Raw genomic sequence first — 6,835 nt, 5'->3', positions numbered from 1 at the left:
TAGGCAGGTTCGTTTTGATTGCGCGCGCGCGCCCACGCGCACGCGAGCATCACAGGCATTTGGATTATTGCAATGATAGCAGAGAAATTTCACTTGATGGCGACAAACCACCAGAGTTTATGCAAACCTGGCAGCCTGTCACACTTTTTTCAAAAGAAAAACATTTAATTTGAGCCATTTATGTAGTGGTGTGACATCATTTTGTTTTTGTACCACAGGAAAGCTCAGTGGTTAGATTTTATGAAGTTTGCTGTAAACCCGCATCAAAATACTTGATATTCGTTGAAACTTGTCTGCTGTAGCCTAACACAAACTTATTTATTGATTTATTTCATTTCTGTAATCATTTTAATTAAATCTTGCCTATTGACTGAACAGTTTTTCATTGCTCAGTGTTATATCAATGGTAATAGCTAAGAAGTTCACAAATATTTATTAGCATCTCCAACACCAAATACTGTGGTGGAACAAAATTTGGACTTTTGATCCCTGCGTATTGACTTTCAGGCAAACTCCTGACTGGTCCCACCTCACTCAGCCACCCATGAAACAGACACAGCTCTGTGCCTATGGTCATATTCAAAGCCAATGATCCTAACCTAACACATTTTATCAGGGGAACTATAGCCACACCCACTTTATTTTGCCTTATTTAAACAAGTGAAAACTGTTGAGGAAAGTCATATTCATGGGAAGCATCAAATTTCAATCGATAAAGATCTTAAGGGTCAGAAATACACTTTAATGAGGAAGAATTTAAGAATTTTGTACACAACTCAACATCTGATAAAATATTCTAAGCCAAATCCTCATATTGCATTTTTAGAGAGGGATGTTTTCACCCAGAGGATCTACAGTTTTAATGAATACCTGTAAATATAACCAGGGGGTAGTAACCTGTGTCTGTTGCAGTTCCTATAGACCACCAATAGAGGCAGCTGACTTTCCCTTCAGCTCTTTTCATTTTAACAGAAACACAGTCAAAAAATTTAAATTTAGTGTTAAAATTTAATTAAAAAAAACAAAACAAACAAAAGCAAAATACCAAACAAACCTTCCCCTCATTACTCTGTTTCACCTGGTCCAGCGGGTAAAATCTGTGTGCTCCTTCCATTTAACGCCATAATGCCGACAGCAAATGTAAACTGTTACAAGCCAGGCAGTCAGTGTGTGGACTCAGACGTGAAAATGTACAGAAACTTCTATATCTGCGGTCTTATTTTCCAAATTATTCATCTCAGAACTGAAAGGTGACACTGCATTGCTCGCTACCTGACTGAATAAGTGAATTACTTTTCGAGTTATATTTACTGATTGTTACTGTTATAGTTATGCTCAACAGCACTTTTGTCACAGTGTGATTTATTACTGTCAGCAACAGTTATGACAACTGGTCTGAAACATGAGAATGACTCATTTCAGTGCTTGTTCTTTCTTTTCTTTTCAGCAGTGCTTTACACACTGAAATGCAATGAGTTTTGGCAACAAGAAAAATTTTATCTTTTTTTTCTTTATCAAACCAGACCTCAGTGATGTGATATATGGATATTTGCTCATGTCATCTAGGGATAACATAGCCTACATGTCCCTCACAGTCACAGAAAATAACCCACTAGTTTCAAACTAGTTTCACTTTAACAGCAAATGAAAGTCTCCTTTTTTGTCCTTTTCCAGTAACACTCAGATGTGTGTAATGGTTCAAAATGATTCATTGGTGGCTGTTTCAATGTGCAATGTGGTGTGTAGGCCTGCTTCACTGCTGGCATCTGATTTCATCATGAATGCACTATTTTAGAAATCCACCCAAACAAGCAGAAGCAAACAAATCTCAAGGGCTGCACACAGTTGGGAGGAAACATGCTGTTAAACCCGAATAGAGATGCAAACTGGCGCCAAATGTTTTCATTGAAAATACCCTGGGTGATCAGCCATGGAGCAGCAGGATAGCTGGTTTGATTTTTGGATGCTTTGATTTTTATTTGTAAGAAACCCAGACTCATACATGGAGGTGCAGTGCAAAAAGAAAAACCTAATGTTCACTATAACGCTGAGTGTAACAGGTATGGGATTTGATAGCCAACTCTATACCAAATCATTATTTTTATTCTTAATTCACATTCTCAGACGACAGCCTCTGTGAAGACTTACCACTAGATGGGGCCCTAACCCTGATTTTAACTGCAACATCAGCAACAGCTGGTGGCTGATGCTGCTACATGAGGGGCGATGTTTAGATTTAGAGACATGATCATTTGAGAAGGCAGTGACACTACGTATTTAGTACTACAAGCTACACAGTTGTTGATGTAATTTTGTCATGCTTTTTTGTCCTCATACTGTCAGTCAAGACAATAGAACCACTTGCTTCCTGACAGATGAGGCTGAGCATGTGATTAGTGGCAGGATGAGTAATAAATCTCTAGAAATGGAGCCAGTGTTACTCATCAGGCAGCGTGGAACTGTGAGGCTCACACAAGGTGTGACTGACTTAGGCCTGTTTAAGCTGGACAAGAAAACACACCACAAAATCCATAACACTTTAGAGACTCCGTTGATAGCAGAGTGTCCAATACCTGTCCTAGGTGCCTGTGGGATGTCCTTGAAGTTGCCAATATTACTGGGCCACATAAAGCAGAGAGTGATGATGAAAAACAAAGGAAACTATGCTGTAGTTTTTGCTGTTCTCTTGTTCTCTTTCGGTCAGTGTTGGGACCAAATAAACAAAATCCCTGTTCTATACACAAAAATAATGATGTATAATGAATCTGATCTACTTCCTAAAAAGCATCTTACTGCTTTCATGGTCTTGGAAGAGCTGACTGTCATACGTAAAGAGGAGATTTAAGATTTACTTTAAATAAAGCATTTATGCAGTGGCAATGACCTGTTGGCAGCTGCATTTGCTGACCCCTCCTTTAAAAACTGTTTTTGCTGGCATGCTGTCTCGGCACAGCAGTAGGGGAAAATGGCACTAAGAAATGGCCTATTCCAATATACTGTGGCTTATCCAGCTGTACGTTCCCACACAATTAACTCACAGTTATTTACTTGCAGTCCTGTCAACACCACTAGCAATTAAAATCACAAGCCATTTTGTATGTGATTCAATTTCATCACAAGCAAAATGTCTTGGTTTGAAAATACTAACAATTCACGAGCATATTGATACAACAGTGTTTTTTTTTAATGTTACTCTAACAGCTCATTTTCCAAGCTGTTACTTAATCAGATCTCATACTGATTAATTAAATATTTTATAACCATTTACATGACACCTGTGGCCCTCCATATGTCATGCCCTGAGAAAAAATGTGTTAGAATTTCCCCACTTCCAGATCATTTGAATTATGCTGTGGTTTAATGAGTTCATTTTATTCTAACTGTTCCACAGCATAAATCTTTTGCATGAAAACAAACAGCTGAACAACCACAAATACACAAATGATTTAGCAATGGTAATTTATAATGTTGGCCAAATATACAGTTAGTTATTGTTAAATGTATAGTTTGACTTTTTTGGAAATATGCTAATTCACTTTCTTACTAAGAGTTAGACTAGAAGATTGACGGCACTCTTATGAATTACCTATGTAACAAGAGCCAGGATGTGGTTAGCTTAGCTTAGCATAAAGACAGGAAGCTATGAAAAACAGTTCTCAATGGTTCACTGCAATGCTCAAATATACACCTTCCTGCAACTCTAAAGTGTTAGTGGAGTTACGGAAGCTAGATAGTGCAGTAATTATGAGAGGAATGGATATATAAAACTGATAAAGTGTGTAATTTTGCAAAATAAGTGATTAGGATTCCTTTCCACAATTTTTACTCAGTGGCATTTTGAAGGATGCTTGTGTATTAAAAAAAATTCAAATCATTTGCTTTGTTTGGGAAGAAAAAAAAATTGGGGAGAATTTGTGAAAAAAATAGCATCTGGAACACTGGAACAACAGCTGGTTAGTTCTGGGGACATATGATCTATGGTATTTAATAGGAAGTGAACTCACCAGGCACCAAAGACCTGCCGAGAGGAAACAGGGAGAACCTTGTTTGCAGTCAGTATGTGATGTTTCACACATTCGGGTCTGGGATAACGCGGGTTAATTTTGTAAATGTAATTTTATTATTTATAACATGATTACATAGTAGCTCCCCCCAGGACACAAAATGTTGAGCAATAAAATTACAGCCCAATGACGACAGGCATCTTTCGAGACTGTAAAATTGTCAGGTATTACAAATCACTGCTGATGAATAGAAACATAGAGCTAAAAGTGGAAATGGACTGATGATGTTTAACGATACCGATAAAGATTTGTTGCTGCTGAACAATGAGAGAGAAAAGGACATTTCTCAGTGTAAGCTGGGAGAGACACTGTAGAAACAAGCATCAGAACAAGAAGCCAGCCTCTCAGAAACTAGGGGGAGGTGGAAAGTGTGTTACAGTGATCAATTGGAGACTTTACAGGGCCGGCAACATTCCACAGTATTGGAGAAAGCTCATGTTCGTGTCTCGCCCTGCTTTCTTCATCCCTTACGTACCTCTTTTTGGGCTGTCTTCGGGGGCTTTCCTACGGTGCTGGTCATGTGTGCAGCTGGGGATGGAGGCCATGCAACGCTAATCCTCCTCCCCAGCTCAGGAAAGTACCCTGTCTCCCTGTGCAGAACGAAAACAACAAAGAGCTGAGTGTGGCTGCAGCCTCCGGGGTTCAGTGCACCCACCAGAACATGTCCAAGAGACACTGCTTGCTCCCTCCTACCCATCTATCCATGCATGACTCTCCTTCTCTCCCATGCTTTCTCTCTTTGACCCTCTTTTCAACCTATGAAAGACACGTACGATTGCAGACTACAGTGTAATATTCCTGCCTTTCCAGACGAGTGATAGAGGACTTTAGAAGGTCAAAAGGGAGGACACATGGAATGTAACAAAAGAGAAACAGAATGTGGTTTAGTGGGTTTTATAGAGGCAAATTTATTCTTGTTTGTTATATATCATTCCATGTGACAATATAATTACAATGACAGTCTAAAACATATAAAATATATAGAAACAAAAGTGAAACTAATTGAGGTCTCCAGAATCATTCAAAAATAGCAGAGGGAAAGAAAGAAAAGAGACACACATTAACTCTGGACTCAAATGTTAACAAAAGCATGACAGCAAAACCTGGTTTAGGTGTGATGTACCAGCATTGCATTCTGGGTCACTTTGTCCACATGTTTACAGATCAACTTTTTTTTTTTACCTGTTGTGACACAGGGTATGAACTGGTTCTAAAAGAGGCTGTAAAACCCAAAACAGTTTCCTTAAAAAGTCTGACTTTGACACTAACAAGTGCAAGCCATCATGTAACCTGATATGGAAGTCCCATAACTTCACTCTAAATCCAATTTGACAATAATTAAGTACCAGTTAATCATTTCCATGTGATATTAACAGCTTTGCTGGGTGACAACAAGGATTAGTGGCTGCATTTGTTAAACAAACGCAATCATCAAATGAGTCAAATTCTGGGAATCAGCACTTTTGTCAGGATTGATCCAGCATCAACATGAGGATCAACTTTTAAATGCTTCAACGGGAGCAGTGAACAGAATGTAAGAGACCTGGGTAGCATAACATGAACTCAGCCTTATAACACATTAAAATATCACTTGAAGACAGCCTTGCTTGACGAACAAATGTCATGAAAAGTCATGAATCTAGCCATATTTCTCTCCAGCTCATCTAGTTCCTTTATGCAACTCAGTGGCAATCATATGCATGGAGCAGTGTAATGTTTATATGCAGCTAAAGGTAAAGATGTGAAGACTGAGGGTGCATCTAGTTTAACACCAGTGTCAAATCAAGTGTCATAGCACAATATGATTCACAGCTATTATTCACCTTCTAACCATCAATACTCCTCATCCATACACGAGGGAAGAGGATCGTCCAACTTAAACTGAACTCACTGCCAGCAAACATTTTGCTGATAGTTAGTGCAACCTGAACATTTTGTCTGATGTGATGAATAAAAACAAACTGTGAGCAACACAACATTTCCCCCAGAATGTATTTTGCAATGTAAATGGTTGCACACTGTGTGGATGTCATCTCTATATTCCTGTGTGTTGGGGACACGGCGGTGGAACGGTGTTGTTTTTATTCAATTTTTCACTTGGAAGTGTGCTGTTACATCAAGTTCGCACCCTGAATTGTGTCACTTATTTAGAGCTATCTGTTTTGAGATTGAGGAGCTCACAAACAAAGTGTGAAAAAGACAGACAGTGAACGCACAGGAGGTATGGGATGCTTGACGATAGCTTTTTGAAAACGAAGTGGATCTTTTCTGCAACATGTTTGACTTTGCTCGTCTTGTTTGTACTAATATCCTCTGTGATTGTTGCTGTATAATTCCTCATATTCGAAGTAGAAGTACTCCAAAGTACCACACAGCCGTGCTCACTTTACTATCTTAGGAAGATTTCATTTGAATTTTAAATGACAACTGTGTCACCAGGGAGGTACACTCAGTAATGAGACACCCATCATCGTAATAAATGACACTCACTCCTTTATACTGACTGATGGAATGAAAGCTAGACAACATCATTAATTGGTATTGAAAGCAGATGTCATCTGAGCACATTTTCTTATGTTTAAGGACAGAATTGATTGTGTTTACTTGATATTTAATGATGAATTTAATGCATTTGCTCCAAATAAATATAAATCACAATGTATAATAACTTCAAGCAAAATCATTAATATGGATGATGTGTGTTGTACCACATTGTGGGTCTTTAAAGCATCACATAAAATATTACAACCCAGTTTTTCCCAGCTTGAAAA

This window comes from Seriola dumerili, unplaced genomic scaffold (genome assembly GCF_002260705.1).
Source record: "Seriola dumerili isolate Sdu_G_001 unplaced genomic scaffold, Sdu_1.0 BDQW01000449.1, whole genome shotgun sequence".
NCBI lineage: Eukaryota > Metazoa > Chordata > Actinopteri > Carangiformes > Carangidae > Seriola > Seriola dumerili.
This window is presented reverse-complemented; position numbering follows the sequence as displayed.